Source organism: Notechis scutatus, chromosome 3, assembly GCF_049901735.1.
Source record: "Notechis scutatus isolate UNSWTSFEM ecotype Mainland chromosome 3, rNotScu1.2, whole genome shotgun sequence".
NCBI lineage: Eukaryota > Metazoa > Chordata > Lepidosauria > Squamata > Elapidae > Notechis > Notechis scutatus.
Window position 1 is genome coordinate 174,875,762 of NC_142011.1, and position 19,241 is coordinate 174,895,002.

Genomic DNA, 19,241 nt, shown 5'->3' on the forward strand with positions numbered 1-19,241 from the left:
AATTTGCAACCTCCTGCTGGCTTTCCCACCGACTTTGCTTGCAAAAAGCTGCTGAAGTGGAATCCTGCAATGGCTGGACCTTTGAGGACTGATTATAAGTATCATTCATTCAGTGCCATGACATGTTTGAACAATCCAGGGGTGGGATTCAAATGTCTTAACAACCCGTTCTGTGGGCGTGGCCTAATTTGTGGGTGTGGCTTGGTGTCATGTGACTGTGTAGGCATGGCTTGCTGACTGGGCATGGCTTGGTGGTCATGTGACGGTGGGCATGGCTTGTATGTAAATATTGTAAATATTTATGTAAATATTGATTTTTTTTATTTAAAAAAGAGCAACTTCTACCCCAAAGCAGGCAAAGCAGGCAGGCAGATTGAGTTACTCGCAGAATATCAGATTCACTCAGAGGTCCACCTTTCTGCCAATGGTGGGATTCAAATTTTTTTACTACCAGTTCTGTGGATGTGGCTTGGTGGGCATGGCAGGGGACGGATAGTGTAAAATCTCCTGTCAGAGGTGGTATTTGCCCGTTCTCCGAACTACTCAAAATTTCTGCTACCGGTTCTCCAGAACTGGTCAGAACCTGCTGAATACCACCTCTGCTTTCTGCAATCTGTCTGCAGACAGACTGAAAAATAAAAGCTTCAGTCCTAAGAAAGGTTCAGCTCTGCTCTCAGGCAACATCTCCCATCTACCCCCCAACCCCTGAATACAATCCTTGACTGGGCCTCTCAGAGAAGCCTCCTGAGCGAAGGCAAAGCAGTACAACAGTGATTTAGATTAGCTAGAAAGCAAGAAATCCAACAATTTCCTGCTTTCTAGCTAATTTAAATCTCCCAGCACAACTGATAGTCGGAACAGCTGATCGTTGGGGGGAAAGGGGGGCAATAGCAACTTACCAAAAATTAGGCAAAAGCACAATGCAGGCAAGTTGGATGGTGTGCATGCCAGGTAAGTAGTGACTGCGCAGGGGTGAGGGAAGCGGATGGGATGGGAGGGCCCAGCTAGTGGCGCAATTTGCCAGTTCTCCAAACTGCGCAGAATCGTAACAACCAGTTCTATAGAACTGGTCTGACCAGGTAGAATCCCACCCCTGGAACAATCCCTGAAAGAGCCATCCTTAAGTGAAGATGACATTATAACCGATTTTCAAAGTAGAATTTTTCCAAAGGGTTAGCTATTGATGAGTCTCATTATCAAAACTTAATTTACAATATGGGACGATATGGGCCAAAGATTTCTCATTGTTCATACCCCTGGAAATAAAGCATCTTTTCTGCCAGATACTGTTCTCAGCACTTGCATGATTGCAAAGGAAATATATTAAAAATTTTCCATCTTAGCCCATAAGGAATAATATTCAGTTATATTTTCATTCCACCAACAGATAGTTGGTAAAATATTGGCAGAATGGCATTTTTGTAAATCAAGTTACCTTCTTCAAAAGATAATCTCAGTATAGCTAAGGAAAATTGTGGTGGTCCACTATCCCAAATAAATTTCCTAAGCAACTTATTTATTTGATATTAACATAAGAAAACCTCTCAGAACATAAACAAGAGATAGTATTCATTTTAGTAACTTTAATTTTGTTCCACAAGCATAAAGGAATTTAAAACCATCTAATAATATCCAAAGTTATCTAACAATATCCAGTTCAAAAGGTTTCATCATATTTATTTCCACATGTAGAAAGTTAGCACCAGGGGTGGGATTCAAATTTCTTAATAACCCGTTCTGTGGGCGTGGCCTAATTTGTGGGTGTGGCTTGATGGTCATGTGACTGGTTGGGCATGGCTTGTATGTAAATATTATAAATATTTATGTAAATACTGATTTTTTTATAAAAAAAGAGCAACTTTTACCCAAAATCAGGCAAAGCAGGCAGGCAGATTGAGTTGCTAGCAGAATCACAGATTTTACTCACAGATCAACCTTTCTGTAATCTGCTGTCTGAGTCTGCACTGAAAAATAGAAGCTTCAGTCCTAAGGAAGGCTCAGCTCTGCTTTTAGATTAGCTAAAAAGCAAGAAATCCATCTCCTGCTTTCTAGCTAATCTAAATCTCCTGCCACAGCAGAACAGCTGATGGTCGGAGGGGGGGAAAAGAAAAATAGCAACTTAACAAACGCAGGCAAGTTTGATGGCATGCATGCCAGGTAAGGAGTGAGTGGGTGGGGAAGGGAGAGGAGGCACCAGCCAGTGGCGCGATTTGCCGGTTCTCCAAACTGGACAGAATTATAACAACCGGTTCTATAGAACTGGTCCGACCAGATAGAATCCCACCCCTGGTTAGCACCCATTCCTCTCCTAGAAGAATGCAATATTCTAGGAAATATTAAAAAGGCAGAATATTTCCTTAAAAAGAGAAATAAAAATCTTAAAGGAAGCTCCCTGCCCTAGCAGATATTTTGGTGCCAGCTTATCTACAAGACAAAAGACCTCAGCTCCAGGATGATGGAATTATCCTTCAAGACAAAGCCATTCAGCCACAATAGGAAATTGCCCTTCATTGCATCACCCAGCAAGATTCAATCAAGCCTGGGACACAGACAACCTCAGCTATGACTGCATAGCCCCATGGGAGCCTGACAGCAACCAATAGGATCCCTTGCCACAGGAACAGGAGGCTCAAATTCAAAGCCCAAGGGAGAGTATAAATCTCTCTCTTCCATGTGGTCAGCTACCCAGGATTTCAAATCCATGTGGTCCTGTTCACCATTAAACCATCCTTCCAAGCAGTCTCCATGTTTCCAGTGTCTTTCTTCCCACTTGGAACTGAACCCAGATGGACATTTCTTCCAACATACATATTTAGAAATACTGTTTGGCTATACTGCATAAAGCACAAATATTTGATATAATCAGTAGAAATCACAAAACCTATCTTTTTACATAATTGTATTGAGTCCACAGGAAATAAACAAGATTAATCTCTATTTATCTTATAATGAGAATACTTTCAAAAATACTGCACAACCTTTATAAAATTAGAAAAAGAAATAGCATCCAAAATTGCCAAAATATTATCAACAGTTCAAAATTGTCAAAATATAATCAGCGTAAAGAAATAATTTATAATCACATCCTGCTGATGTACTCAACATGGTGGCTAAAGTTTGAAGATTCAAATGAAATAGCAAAGAAGAAAGTGGGAAAGTTTGCTATATTAGAACTGGAATGAAATCATTTGATTTTTTGTATAATTCTATACAAGGTGGCAGATGAAAAACAATATCTAATCATCACTCTCTTTTAAAATGTAATCCAAATTTCCAATAAATCTCAATCCATTATATAAAACTCCTATTGAAAACCATATCTAGCTTTAAAATTTTAACTTCTTAATTAAAAAAAAACAAACCTAGTTTAATGAGTCTGCCAGGTTGAAGAGTAAAGGAATGGAAGATAGCAAGCAAAGAAAACTAGTTAATATACTACTTTCCAGTAGCTAGTGTATTACTTTTCTCTTATATAATTTAGTATTAAATACTAAATTATAATTTAGTAACAATTTTTCTTTTGGGAGGCATGTGCAGTCCTATATCCTTAGGCAGCACCCATCTAAAATTGGGAAAGCTTCAAATAAAATAACATGTTATATGGATCACCATTTGCTATGGAATTTGGGGTGTGTGTGTAAAGAAAAGCATTCCTTGCATTGATTTAATCAATAATATATTTTTTTAAAAAATTATTACTGCTATCTCATCCCATCCTGGCAAGGAGGCATTCACTTTAGATAAATCCAGTGGAAACTTGTTTGTATTAAGCATTCTTTTAAACCAAAATGTATATTAATTTAATTTACATTACAAAGCACAGAAATACATTTAAATTGTTAAATATTTGGGTGGGAAATGAAACAACTTGCTGTAATTTAATCCAATTAAGGACATTTTCTGCTTTTCTTTAGAGATCTCTTACTAAAATCTCAAAATGGATGCATAGTGAGTCAGATGCAGGGATTCCAGTGACAATAACAAGGATTGTGACTGGTATTTTCTCTATACCTTGTTTGCATCACTTCATGTGATTCTTTTATATCTTGTAATCTATTGTGCAACATAAGTGCTAACAAGCAGATTTAACAGCCAGATGGAGCTTCAGCAAGCATGTCAAGCTGCAGGTCTCCTCTCCTCTCCCTACTTCCTTCTGTCTGAAACAAAATAAACCAAAAGCAATGGGGGAGGGAGGGAATAGAAAGGAAAATGTTATAGAAAATTAATGGTAAAGAATAATCAAAAGATAAAATATTACTTTAGTCCAGTTTACATTCTGTCCGCTAGATTAGGATTGCAGAAATAATTTTAAGCCTCAGAAGAAGAGGAGGTCATACAGATAAAGGAAAATAATCCTATTGTTAAGTATGTCCAGCTAAAGCAAAACCCAATGACCATATGTAGAAGATACTATGCCATTGTAGCTGGTCTTTAGAGAAGGGAATATCAGAATAAATGAAAGCTGCTATTTCGGCCATATGCCTTTGAATGAGTAACCTGAAATAAATAAAGTATGGGTTTAGATGTCATTTCAGAATTTATGTTTAGTATCATTTAAAAAAAAATATGGCTGTGTCTAAATTGCTTCAGAAGCTTCCTTTTCTTCTCTTTTTTTTACAAATAATTTTTGAGTAACAAGCATGTGATCAATCAATGCCTGCAGACAATCGAAATATAGGTTCCCTGTATTTATTTATTTATTTTAAAGTCAAATGCCATTCAATCCACAACAACTCAGGGCAGCTCATAACAACTAAGACAAGGAAGATAAAATAATAACCAGTTTAAAAGAAATCATAAAAATGTATTTATTTTAAAGAATGACAGGGACAAAGCAAAGGGTCTTCTCCCACACCAAAGGCCTGGGCAAGGAGCCAGATCTTCAAGGTCCTTCTAAACAACTGTGCAGTCGGGGCTTTTAGAAATAGGGAAATGTGAAAGATGTCGTGGTTTAATCAAACACTATTTTTATTATTAAAATAACTACTACATTTTAATAATGCAATAAACATTTTTGTCACATTTAAAATGACATTTTAAAATGAATAATGTGTTGGCATCTGGAATTTTAAAGGCAAAGTCTGACAAATTCTAATGTGGACAGTATTATTATAGACACAGAGAGAGGCATCAATGCAAACTATGTCCCAGAGTAGAGAGATAAACTTCAGCACAATTGTCTGGAAAGGTACCCTTAATTCTAAAGTACTTAACACAGTTTTATGTAGTAGAATGTACCCAGAACTTTTAGTTACTGTTGTAAGAGGATGGAGATTAAATGACCAGAGCATTTATTTTATGACCATATCTTTTTCAGTAAGTATGAGATCCCAAAGACATTTTAGTGGATAATTGTGTTTTTTATTATTTCATTTATTTTATTTTATTTGAAAACCAAAAAAGAATAATGCAACAACAATCATACAAAAACGTTACATATAATAGGGAGGAGAAAGAAAAGGAAAAAAAAGAGATTCATAAGGTATCACTATTAAATTAGTACAGTCCTTTGCCTAGATTTTATTACCCTGCAACAATAAAAAAAAACTCTTGAGGGATTGCATAAAATATAATAGAACAATTAAAAACATTCATGGTAATATCTAAAACTGCATAAAATATTTCACAAGTGACAATAAAAGTAGTATCCCCAAAAAAAACTGTCCAAGTAGAAACATTAAAAAGAATTAAATACAATGATATAGAATCAAGAGAAATATTTCCAGCATGTCAATTGTCCCACCAGAGGCAAAAAAACCTTTAGACCGCTACTACACAACAGTAAAAGATGCTTATAGGTCTACCATGAGCAGCTGTGGGACACTCCGATCACTGCATGATTCACCTTGTACCTGCCTACAGACAAAGACTTAAAACCATGAAACCAACAATTAAATCAGTGAGGACTTAGACTGATGAGGCAAAGCTGAAGCTTCAGGCTTGGCTTGATTGCACTGATTGGAATGTTTTTGAAGATACTTCTGTAGACCTAGATGAGCTCACAGATACTATAACATCATATGTCCACTTATGCGAAGACTTATGTGTAGCAACAAGGAACCTGCGAATATATAGTAACAATAAACCTTGGTTCACAGCTAAACTTAAGCAGCTACGTCATTTCAAAGAGGAAGCCTACAGAAAAGGTGACAGAACGCTATACAATCAGGCCAGAAATGTATTAAAAAGAGCATAGCAAAAAGAAGCTACTCTGAAAAGTTAAGGTATCAGTTCTCAACAAATGAACCAGCAAACATATGGGAAACTCTTAAAAACATCACTGGCTACAGCAAACCTCCTTCCCAGGCAGAAGGAAATCAATAACTAGCAGATGACCTGAATGTGTTTTACTGCAGGTTTGAATGGAAACTACAGCCACCTATCTCCACAACCCCCATCTCAAACACACCAACAACAGCCAAGCCTCCTACAACTGACCCCAACCCATTGGGTTCACACCCTCTGGTGATCAAAGTGCAAGATCTATTTCACTGACAAAAGCCAGGAAAAGCACCAGGGCTAGACAAGATAACTCCTTGCTGAAAAGTCTGTGCTGACCAATTGGCCCCCATTTTCACCCGCATCTTCAATCAATCACTAGAGATGTTCTATGTTCCTTCTTGCTTCAAATGCTCTACTATCATCCCAGTGCCAAAGAAGCCCTCCATCAGAGAACTGAATGACTACAGACCAGTTGCTCTAACATCTGTAGTTATGAAAATCTTTGAAAGGCTAGTGCTGTCCCACCTGAAAACCATTACAGATCCGCTGTTAGATCCCATGCAGTTTGCATATCAAGCAAATAGATCGATAGATGATGCTGTTAATATGAGTCTGCACTACATCCTACAACACCTTGGCTCTCCAAATACCTACGCAAGGGTCCTCTTTGTAGACTGCAGTTCAGCATTCAATACCATCATTCCAGACATTCTTCTAACTAAACTAAACCAGCTAGCGGTATTTGAACACACTTGTAAGTGGATCATAAGCTTCCTAACACACAGGAAGCAGCAGGTGAAACTAGGCAGAATCACATTTGATACCTGTACAATTAGCACAGCACCCCTCCCAAGGCTGTGTGCTTTCTCCACTTCTCTTCTCCATATATTCTAATGACTGAAACTCAAATGATCTATCTGTTAAAATACTGAAGTTTGCAGATGATACAACAGTGATTGGTCTCATTCGAGACAATGACAAATCCGCACACAGACAGGAGGTTGTACAACTTGCCTTGTGCTGTAACCAGAACAATCTGGAACTGAACACACTCAAAACCATAAAAATGGTGGTAGACTTTAGGAGAAACCCTCCTATAATACTACCTCTTACAACACTAGACAACACAGTATCAACAGTAGAGACCTTCAAATTTCTAGGTTCTATCATATCACAAGACCTAAAACGGACCCCTAACATCAAAAACATCATCAAAAAACACAACAAAGAATGTTCTTTCTGCGCCAACTCAGAAAGCTCAAACTGCTCAAGAAGCTGCTGATACAGTTCTACAAAGGAATTATTGAGTCTGTCATCTGTACCTCTATGACTGTCTGGTTTGGTTCTGCAACCCAACAAGACAGACACAGACTTCAGAGAGTAATTAGGACTACAGAAAAAACAATTACTACCAACCTGCCTTCATTCGAGGACCTGTATACTGCACAAGTCAAAAAGAGGGCTGTGAACATATTTACAGACCCCCTCACATCCTGTTTCAACTCCTTCCCTCAATGCTATAGAGCACTGCACACCAGAACAACTAGACACAAGGACAGTTTTCCCCCGAACACCATATCTCTGCTAAATAAATAATTCCCTCAATACTGTCCAACTATTTACAAAGTCTGCACTACTATTACTATTAACATTCTCATCACTCACCCATCCTTATCACCCATTCCCTCCCACTTGTAACTGTATGACTGTAACTTTGTCATTTGTATCCATACTATTTATATTGACTGTTTCCTACTATGATTTGATTGCTTATTGTACCCTATGACTATTATTAAGTGTTGTACCTTATGATTCTTGTCTCTTGATGAATGTATCTTTTCTTTTATGTACACTGAGAGCATTTGCACCAAGACAGATTCCTTGTGTGTCCAATCACACTTGGCCAATAAAGAATTCTATTCTATTCTGTTCTATTCTATTCAATCCTTTTGGGAATATCAACAAAAAGGGACATCTTGATTTAAAACAGTTCGCCATTACAATGGCACTGGAAGAATGACTGGTTTTCACATGATGTTACAGTATCTCCAAAGTCACATGATTAAAATTCAGACACTTGGCAACTGACTCATATTTATGACAGTTGTCCTGGAGTCATGTGGTCCCTCTTTATGACCTTCTGACAAGCAAAGTCAAGTGGGAAGCCAGATTCACTTTACAACCATATTAACTTACAACTGCAGTGATTTACTTAAACTGTGTGTCAACTCATAAAACATTTTGTATACACATTTTATAGTTGTCAACAGAAAGAAAGGGGGGAGTTTCAAAGAGCAAGCAGCAGTGTGGAATCGAAAGTATATTCCATTCATATTTTCTTCAGAGACTGATTAGATGACTGAAGCTTCTACTGCGCAAAAAACTAATTGGAGAGCATGATTGATGACTCTTGGCTATGGACGTGTTACATTGGATGATACACGCAGAGGAGTGGGGGGGAAAGCAGGATCAAGGGTGACATTGAATTACATATTTCAGTGTCTGCTACACGCAGGCTAATACCAGCATGTTAACTTCTAATAAATCCTTTCAAGTTTTGGGAGTGTGGCTCAAGGCTCATGATTTAATTGGAGTAATTGCCGGAATCCTGACACTGTGAAGCAATGTAAACTGTGTCGAGAAAAGTCATAATATGGGGCAAAATTCACTTAATTATCTGACTTAGCAACATACATTTTGAGCTCAATTGTGGTCGTAAATTGAGGACTACCTGTATGTAAGGTCATGTTGAATTTCATATCTTATAAACATTTTCTTATTTTAGACTTAGGTAAATCATTTTTTTGAGAGGGCATAAGTGGCAGAACTGAGCTTTTCAGAGATTCTTGGGGGATTCTAGGACAGTGGTGGATAACCTTTTTGGGCTCCTATGCCAAAAATTGTGCGCATGCTTGAGTGCATGTGCTTGCATGCCAGCACTCAGAAGGCAATGCACCCGGGTCCCTCATGCCCCCTGTGCATGTGCGCACAATCCCCACACCGCCCCCATACCTGTACTGCACCTCCCAGCTGATTTTTGGCCCTTTTGAGGCCTTTTTCGGCCTGCGAGATGCTTGAGGGAAGCCTCTGCAGCCTTTGCAGGCCAAAAAATAGGCCCATTTTGTCACTTCCTGTATTTTCAGAAAAACTGGAAGTGATGAAATGGGCCTATTTTTTGGCTTGCAAAGGCTGCAGAGGCTTCCCTCAAGCCTCTGGCAGGCCCATAAAGGCCTCAAACGGGCCGAAAATCAGCCAGGATGTGCATGCATGTGCAGTGAAGTAAGTTTGCCTGGGGCTCACGTGCCTGCACAAATGGCAGGCGTGCCATAAGTTCACCATCACAGTTCTAGGATCTAGGCAAAGCAAATGTGTTAGCCATATTGGACATTTAACATACTTGTTAATTTATGATAAAGGAGCAAAAATCACATTCCCATTTTCTTTCTTCAAATTTCAGGAGCCCAATCTTGGAGAAGCTTAGGAAGTAGGACTACATGTAGACCATGAGCCTCTATTCACTCTCTCCTTTTTGGAACACTGTACTTCCTCAAACTTAAAAGAAAAATGATCTATGAAACTGTTATGTTTGGATTGTAAACTAGAAACATATTAACTACTAAAATGTAACATTTACACAAAGGATATAGAAAGTTTATGAATTATAAAAGACTAGATACAGTTTAAAAATCATGATTTGAAAACTGGGTTTTTTAAAATAATACAGAGATGGAGATTTCATGGTTTGAATCTACAGCAGTTGTTTTAGAGTTGCCCAGAAGGGGGCAATATTTACTTTATGGCTTAAACAGTGCTTTTTGATTTGCGCTGAATGGAGATGTCTTAGTTCTGCAATGATTTGATTCAGGATTATGAAGATGATGGTCATTTTATAATTAATCACTAGGTAGCAGTTTGAAAGCATGCAAATGCAAGTTGACTAATAGGTACCAGTTTGGTGGGAAGGTACCAGTGTTCCATGCACCTTTGACATATAGCCATGCTGGCCACATGACAACAGAAAATGTTGATGGACAATGCTGGCTCCCTAGGACAAGAAACGAAGATAAGCACCTTGTCCTAGAGTCAGACATGAATAGATAGGGAAATCTTTATCTTTATTCCTGAGAAGTAGATTCTTATAATTACCCTCTCACAGATTCTACATCAAAATATTTACTTATTAATTACCAATCTTCACTTATATCTATACAGTTAAATTAGTGATGATCTGTATCCCTAAACATCCGGATATATCTTTAATGATTTTAGTCCAGATACTACTCTTGTTCTGCAGGTGGCACCAGTGAATCATTTTAATGAGAGGCTAGCAACTTAGCAGGAAACCAGACAAATTGAATGTCTCATATTCAGTGACTTATTTAATAACATTGATAAGACTTGAAAATGCCACACTTCTTGAGCTCCTAGGCAAAAGAGTTATATATAATTAGGTTGCTTTTAGTTCAGTTTGTGAAGGCCTTTTTCCCAACCCTTTTTCCTAATTTTTTTGCTGTCCAATGTTGAAATTTTTTGAGTCCATAGAAATATATGTATTTCATATGTTTGAACTGTCCTCCCTAGAACAAATTAATGTCTTCCAGTTTTCAGTTTCCTAAAGTGTTATTTAGAATTAGTGTTTTCTAAACTCTTTTAAATCCATAAAGTTTATAAAACCAGCACTGTATTACTTTTCTTTGATTAAGTTTCTTGTGATAACTTTTTAAAATCAAGATTGTTTTCTGGTTGATTAACTAATTGATAAAGTTTCCAAAAGGGCTGAATGACAATATTTTCAGCAATAGCCAGGAAGATGAGAATGTTTGTTGAAGAGTCAATGACCGATTATATTTCTAAGTCTGATTGATTTTCAGACAGAGTCAAATATACATTTAAATCTCCCATATTCGAAACACATAATTTAAACTGTACATCAACTGTAACTGGACCATACATTTAAGATTTTTTAAAAACTATATTAACAATGCAGTTCTATTCTCAAGAATAACTAAGTTCAGTGGGTTATGTGGCCATAGATTTGCAATGTTACGATTTTTTTAAAATTAAGATTAAAAATATTTGTCAATTGGCTAAATTTCACCATTAGTCATTTAAACTGATAGCAGTGTTAAATTGTGACAGAATTTAACCATCTTCCACTGGAAGAAAACATGATTAGGAAAAAAAGTTGTACAACCATTCTTTTTTTTTAAAAAAGAAATGCTTCCCTTCTCTTAAGAGTATTTATATATCCAGCTTCAGTGCTTTCTCCTATTCTCTCCTTCCATTTCTCTTCTCCTTCTGCTTCTTTGTGCCTGAAAGGAGAGGCAGGGAGAGAGAGAGAAGGCAAATCCATTCCACCAACACTTGTTATTCTACTGGCTGAGAGACAGTTGGACCATTGATACAAAATCCTTCTTGGCTTAAAAAAAATCAACCATTTGTTGATTTTGTATTGGAAAATTAACTTGTACTATTGATGTCTTATAAATGATATGACTTCTAGATTTCACTAATAATCATTTTATTTCTTCACCGTAGACACTGACTGATCTAGGTATCAGAGTTAAGCAAATTACCATACTATGTATAACTAAATGAGCAAATAAGCATTTCTGCAATCATGCTGATCTGGTTCTCATAACTTTATAACTTGGGCTTATTTAAACATGGTATATTGAATAAATCACATTTGGTAGTTTTGAACCTGCTTAGCCGTTCATCTTGGTTTACAAATCATAGTTATTTGATTCATACAAAATGCATTTAATGTTTGTTTTCTTTATGGACAAATACTGTACATAGGTTTGCTTACGACATTATATTGGTTGAAGACATGAACTTGTGTTACATTGGTATTGTAGACAATACTATTTGGTAAGATGACAATCTGAAAGATGTTCCACAAATGTGAGCTAGATTGTAGGACACACACACACAAACACACAGAGAAAGAGAGAGAGAGCAGCATCAGATAAATATTTTAATGCCACAATAACCTTGGTAGATTTTGTATTGCCACAATACTTTCTGTGTTTGTTACTTTTTCATATCATTATCTTTTTTTTTTTTTTAGTAAAAATTCAGTTAGCTAATTATTAATTTGTTTAAGCAACAACAACTTTCAAATATGACTGCCAAGCTCTCTTATAGCATGAAGAATGCAGCTGATGAAAAGTGCACAAGACTGGTTCCTCTTGTATTAATTACTTGTCTGTCTATATCTTTTTCTTGCTGTTCTTTGGCTATAATAAAGTTCTTATTTTGTTTATCATAATTTGCTCCCTCTGGTAAGGAATTATGTTTTATATTGGGATGCATTGAATGTGTTATTCCTGTTTTTTATTTTATGCCTTTAATATATAACTTTTTGCCTATTGATTTGCCTGAAGGGTATTATTTATATCATGAGGCTTACTTTGTTTTTAATATGAATCTACAAAGCTGAGGAATTGTGTGTGGTTTCAGACAGAGCAGTTTATAAGACCTATAAAGAAATAATGTTATACCATCCTTTTAATGTCTTCAATTTTTTCCTAATGGCTAAAATCTTTTAATATCAACAGAAGCCTTGTCAATTATACAATATAAACTGCTTTATTGTTTTCATTTCTCATACTCCTTCTAAAAACTTGTGTTTAAAACTGGAGATCCATATGATAGGAAAGTTAGCTGTTGGTTTTTAACTTCAACATGAATTGGTGAAGAAATATGCTAACCTTGTACATTTCTATAAATTCGGGAGATTTGTCATTTGCCAAGAAAGGGATAAGGATACCACTACATAAGAAAGAAATAGGATTCAGCAATAAATGCTTTTCATGAGGTATTACTCATGAGCTAAATCATTCAACAGCATAATTTCCTTTTGTGGAAGGAGAGCTTGCCAATAAATGATTGGAAGCTGGAGAAAAAAATCATAGCATTAAGGGAGTTTATACATTTTTATATCTGGAAATAGTTTCATTCCAAGCTGAATGTTTATAGGCAGAAAGGCCGGATAATATTCTTTAAATAATATTAGTCTCTAAATAATCTCTAATTATCTCTAAATAATAATAATAATAATAATAATAATAATAATAATAATAATAATAATAATAATAATAATAATAATAATAATAATAGTAATTGATAAAAGAAAGCTCCAGAAGGAAGAATAATCTGTCCGTAAAATTTAGAATTTGAGAACAGAAATTAACAGAATTTGATGTGATTTATAATGCAAAATATTGTTATTAATATTTTAATGCCATGACTTTGTGTATTAAAAGCTTTTTAGATTCCTGCATTTGCCTAACAAAAGGTCTGATGAGGGCTTTTCAGGTTATATGTGCATAGATCCATCACAGATGGCATATTTAGAAACAGGATGCACTTGAAATCAAACAATAGCTCAGCAGGATTAAAGTGATGGGCTTCATCTGTAGCATTTTGTTAGAAAAATCTGATAGGGAGGTAGCTTTTTTGCTACAATAAAACCCTTAAGGGGCTAAATCTAAACACACAATGCAAACTGGTTTGGGCAATTAGAGAAGATTGGAGAGTAAAACAATATGAAAAGAACTAAAGCTGTTGAATCACTGTGTAGTATTTACATTTATCAGATTATAACCTAAGGTAATAGGTTAACTGTGAATGAAGTTTACTGAAAAGAGTAGCCCTTCTAAGGAACCATGTTTGGGATGATGCTTCAAAAATAATCTACTGTATAGAATTAAAGTAATGATATAAAAAGTAATAGTACAATATAATGTATGTTTTACTTCAGAAGTAGGTATCATGTTCAATGGGATTTAACCCTATTTAAAACTGACCCAATAGCTTGTTTATGTATGGCATGCTAAATAGACTGCACATTCTGAGAACTAGATTAATGAAGAAGCTGTAGGTCATACCAGGGCCTATATTTCAAGAGACAATTTCCAAGGAATAAAGATCACTCATCCAGTTAACAGAATGACTTATACCCCAATACTAAGCCTTTTTACATGAAAGTAAAACCTATTGATTTCATTGATATAGCTAGGAAAACAATATTGATAAAATTGTATAAGCAGATAGGTGTGTATATATATTTATATTCCAATTTGATTTACTAGAATATGTGTACCATATGTTTGTTCACATAAATTTGTAGTATAACTGATACGATATAAGTATACACCTTTTCAGACTTCAAGAATTACATAATCATTTCATGAAATGAATTGATGAGGCAAGGAGGTGATATACTTCTATAATACCCCCTTCTCAGAATCAGAATACTCACAATCAGAATCAGGCTTTTTGTATTATCAAGGCACAATCCAAGAATATTTTTTCACGTGAACCTCTTAGTCAGATACAGAAAAATACTGTATTTCTCGGTGATTTGCAGAACTTATTCTAAATAAGAACCATCTGGGAGAAATAACTAGATACAGTTCTGATTGACACCTCTTATAATCTTTGTGTATTTGAACCTATTAGATTTGAGAGCTTTGAGAGATAAAAGATTATTACAAAGTCATACCCAAAATAGGGGGAGGGACTTGAAAATTGATTTGCATTCTGACATAAAGTGCAAATCAAGAATGGCCACATTGGTGCACATTCAAATATATTAGTTGCCATTTCTGATAACCCAAATTCAAGATGCATACTTTAGTATATAAATCCCTATACATCTTAAGCCTAACTTACTCACACAAGCAGCAGGTAATAGGCCTTTGTTGAAGGCTCAAGTTCCTCCACTCTCCCAGAGCACATTCTGCAGGTCCAACCAGAGATATGATCCTATCTATCAAGAATCAATTCTGTGACAACGCCCATATTATAAAAAACAAATGGTTTTGGGGCTTACCCATGTCTAGAAAGACATATTCTATTTGTAGTTGTAATATTTTAATGGCTTTAGAGCTAAATTGTTTAGAATATTAAACAATGTATGAATTCTTGAAAGCTGCTCAAGTTCTTGGAATAGGAACCAAATTAGTAAATAAGACATGGATTTGCATTGCTGTCTTTCAGAATGTAGTCTGTGGAGTCTGGGGAGGGGGGGCGTGATGTCATCACAGGGTGTCCATGAAGTCTTGAAGAAATCACCATTATTTTTAATGACCCCATAATCCCTTGCGGGGTGGAGTCTGGGCAGCTCAATGGACTGAGTGTTTACTGGCCAGATGCCTTTCCTGTCACCAATGCGGAGTTTTATTCAGCAGATATATTCTCAGTGCGCCCAGAGAGAGAAATATCTGCCTCTACCTAGGATCGAACTCACAATCTCCTGATTGTGAAGCGAGAGCTCCACCTCTAGGCCACCTTACCACTCGAGGCCTTGAAGAAATGTTACAATTTAAATTGTAAGTTACGACTTAGTGGTCCATGGTCCATGGCCACAAAAGGTATTTAAAGGGGGTCCATGGTGAAGGAAAAGTTGGGAACCACTGGTTTAGCCTATAACTCTTGGATTTTGTGGCAGCTACCCAAGTATTTCTTTACTGCCAAGCATAGAGAGACCTGGAATTTATTATACTTTCATTAATTCAATATCCAGACCATTAAATATTATGTTTTTGCCTCAGTAATTTTTGGCTGAATCAGACAGTGCACTTTCATGTAATGTTGCTAACTTTGTTTAATACCTAGCAAAATTTGACTCAAGAGAAACAGTTTGACTTGTTTAATGTGCTCCAGTTTGGTAATAATAATAATAACTGTTAACTTTATTATCTATTTCTAGCTATGTTTACAATGCCTTTTCATTGAAGCCTTCATGTAACAGTCTTACTTTTCAAAGTGGTTTATCTGAGCTATTTAAGTGTGCCTTGTGCTGGCTGTGTTCAAAATATCCTTTATTCCACAGTGTTTTGCATTTCATAATTTAACTTTTATCTCATTTTATTTTTGTTTCTATCTTATTTATTTAAAATATTTATATTGCTATCATATTAAAAAAGTCTGGCTTGCTTAGAACCAATAAAACAGTATACAAATCATAAAAACAAAATTATTATATAATAATGCAGCCATGTACTATTATATAAGCCTGTTCGGTGACCAAAATAAAATACTTTGAATGTGAAGGCTTTATGTCATAATAACAGAGGGAAGATTGTTTAGCTAATAAACAATGTTAGCAGTAATGCGAAGAGAAGCAACCACCCGTTAGACCATTGCAATAGCTGTATTGGAAGCCTGGTTCTCCACCCTTGTCTACCTCACTGCACATTTTATTGCCATCCAATTGAAATAGTGATATGCATAAGCATCTTGTAGAAATCACAATGATGTCACAAGATCAGTTGCACCTTCTTCTTGCTCTCTTGTTCTCTTGCAGTCATCCATGATTGAAAAACTACATTTGATTCTTTGCCTACAACAGCAAAAGTAATGCTCTGTGTGTGTGCTGTGGAAGAATCTAATCTCTGTTGCAAGAAATATTTCAAAATCTAGCAATTTTTCAAAGGCATTGAAGTGTAACAGCTCATTAAAAAGAATGTATGCTCAGCAATTTTTTAAAACAAATAGACTCAACGTCATCAATCCCTTGGAAGAATATTGTCAAAACTACATGGTTGTACTTAGAAAGCCACAACTGATTTGCTCTGTGCTGAACAATCCAGGGAATTAGTTGTGGCTTCTTTATATAAAAAGGGTTTCTTCCCCTTCTTTCTTTTCTTTCCTTCCTGTTGCAAAGTCTCGTATACTAGTTCATTTCACTCATAAAGGTATTCTGTGCTAGGCAAGTGCTGCAATTGTAGCATACTTCATTGCTTTCATAAATTAGCACAGAATCTGTCTGGGCTAGGAAAATGTGTTATGGAAAAATAATCCCCAGGCACAACAGTTGTTTCAGGTGAAGTCTTGGGAATCCAACTTCAATTAGTTTTTCTGGTTTTTAGTTCTAGTGAAAATTGCAAAACCACTCAGTCACCTAAGTTGTGTCTTCATGTGAACAAGGATGATCTTGCTTGCAGTACTATAATGATTTGTGGGGGAAGTAATTAAAAATATCCAACTATTGGCAGCCACAACTGTTTTGATAATACCCTTATTATTGGTATTGCTTTAAATTGGTTTTTTGATCAGATAGGAATAACCATTATGTGGAATTTGTTATGTGATATTGCCCCTACAAGAGGTGTGAGTGTATTTGTAGAATTTTTGTTCAAAGATGCAAAGAAAATATTTCATCTGCATACTGTGGACTTATGACATAATGCAAAAGAAAGGCTGCACTTTTGAAAAGAATATTTTTCTTGGACAGATCTCACATTTGTTTCTTATCCACTGAATTTAAAATTCCTGATTTAAATTTTGAATCCCACTCTCCATCCCCCATAGTTTGATACATGATAGGACATAGGGCACATGTGGGGGTTCCCTTCCAATTCAGAGCACTGGATTTTTAACATGTTATATCTTACATGTATAGGAGCTTTAGGAGCTCAAGGCAGTATAACTAATACTTCCTCCTGCCTTTCCTCCTCCATCCACCATTTTTCCTCAGAAAAGCTCCATAAGTTAGTTTGGGTTGAGAAAACATGTCTGACCCAAGGTAAACCAGTGACCTTCTTTAACTGAGGTTGAACGTGAACCTTGCTTTACTCAGTCCTTGACCAACAGTTACTCCATACTAGTTCCCATATTTCAATCTGCAAAAATTCCTATCCTAACCTCAGAACATTGGTAGGCATCCAATGACATTTTCCAGAAATACTGTAAGATCTTAATATTTGAGATTGCTTTCCCCAGGCTTGGCTGCAATTGCCCTCATCTCAGTTCTTCCAGATTAGGGGAGGATAAAGTTTTATTCTGCTGATTTGCAATACAAATAATATCAAGCAAGATTTTTTTTAAAAAAATATCTTAATAAATGAATTGCAATGAACATCTTAAAAAGAATTTGGAACATGTAATAGCGGAGTTATATTTACAGTGAATAGCTACATCACAAATCTCACAATAACTTTCCCATAACATTAAAATAATTGTTCTTATTTAATATTTAATACTTCCAGTTCCTAAGTTGAGTATTTGTATAAAATCAGTACAGACTCCAGTAAAAGTTAATTAAAAGATGTCTACAAAAGTAAATTAACACCTTCTTTGTAGCCAGAAGGTAAAGCAAAAGATTGGAAGATAATGAGTTTTTTTAGCTCTCATAATGTGAGCAAAGTGGAGTTGGATCACATGGGTGTTCACTTCTCAAAGAACTCCATCAGGACCAGGTAGATCAATGCCTAATTGATCCATTTGTTTCTAGGTTTAGGCTCAGTTGGTAAGAATCGACTAATCAAATAGTCTTGTCTCTGAGCATTTTGATCAGTAAGATAATTCTTTTAATATATTTAAAACTGATTGTTTCCAAAAGAAGTTAAACACTTGTTTTATACTTCATGACCCAAGATCATCTGAATGGGAAGAATGCAGTGGTCTTGCAGTGAGGACAAATATCTATTTCTCTTTATGAAGACTGACAAAACTATTTTAATTCATGTTGCTTTAGGTATGGAATTCATATTTTTCTCCTGCATATCAGTGTATTTCTACCACTGAACTTCCTTCTGTGCATTTCTTGCTGCAATGAACTAGGTTGTTATTACAGATGAGTCAAGAAGAATGGGTAGATATGGCCCACACAGTTCTATTTAGAGAGCATCCAGTTTATTAGCTGAAATCATAGTATGAGGTGGTGGCAAAGTCATTAGGCTAAAAACCATGAGTTCTAGTCTTGCCTTAGGCACAAAGCCAGTTGAATGACCTTGGACCTGTCACTCACTCTCAGTTCTAGGAAGTAGACACTTCTGAAATCTTGTCCTAACAGTTATCAGGAATCAACACTGACTTACAGGTTAAGAGAGAGAGAGAAAGAGAGACAGAATACATTTTAACTTGTTGAAACTAAGTAAATTTCAATAAACTAGAGTCACCTCTAGATGAGATGGGCAACATATAAACCTAATAAATACATATATAAAAATAAAATATCAAGACCACAACTGGCCTATTATAAAACAAAGAATAAAGAATAATAA